We start from the raw sequence: 789 nt of genomic DNA, 5'->3' as shown, positions 1-789 counted from the left end.
CGTCTCCCCAAGCACCCGTGCTCCAAACACTTCACATGGGACGGGCCCTGAGATGGTCCCTTGTGATGACTCACCGGCCTCTGAATGGCTCCACTTTTTCAGCTGTTCTGGCTCCTCACTCCCTCGTGGGTCCATGGGAACCCTATTAGTGGTCTTGCTGTCTGGGGGGCCGCCAAAGCCCTCTTCTCCCCTTCTGCCTCCAAGTAACTCCATCTGAAGGGCACAGCTGTGACTTCCACCAGCTCCTGCTCCATGTGCTCCAGGATTAAAGCGGCCACGGCCCGAAACGCTGAGAGCAGTTTTTTCTTTCTCTCATTGTGGTTTCTCCTGCCCTCATGAGTTCCACAGGTTTCTCCTCCTCTTCAGCTGAGCTCCAGCGGCCCCAGCTTGGCTGATGTTACATTTTTGTAGTTGTGAAGTCATTGATTTGTGGGAGAGAGTGACGCTGGGAACCGTCTATTCTGCCATCTTGACCGGAACTCTCAACAATATTATTTCTTCCAATCCATGAACACAGGATATCTTTCCATTTATTGGTGTCTTCAACTTTCATCAGTGTTTTATAGTTTTCAGTTCCTGACTACAAAGCTATGGGAATCAACACAGTGTGGTACTGGCTTAATGACAGAAGTATAGACCAATAGAATAGTATAAATTGAAATTTACTAAATCGTAGTTTTTTAATGTCCAATTTTTATGTGGTTTAACATTCATAAGCAAATTAGTGTTCTTTGAATTGTTGGGAGCTTTTTTTTTTTTTTTTTTTTTTTCCTTTTTTGTCTTTTTTAC

Source organism: Galeopterus variegatus, unplaced genomic scaffold (assembly GCF_000696425.1).
Source record: "Galeopterus variegatus unplaced genomic scaffold, G_variegatus-3.0.2 Scaffold2282, whole genome shotgun sequence".
NCBI lineage: Eukaryota > Metazoa > Chordata > Mammalia > Dermoptera > Cynocephalidae > Galeopterus > Galeopterus variegatus.
Note: the sequence above shows the minus strand (reverse complement) of the source record.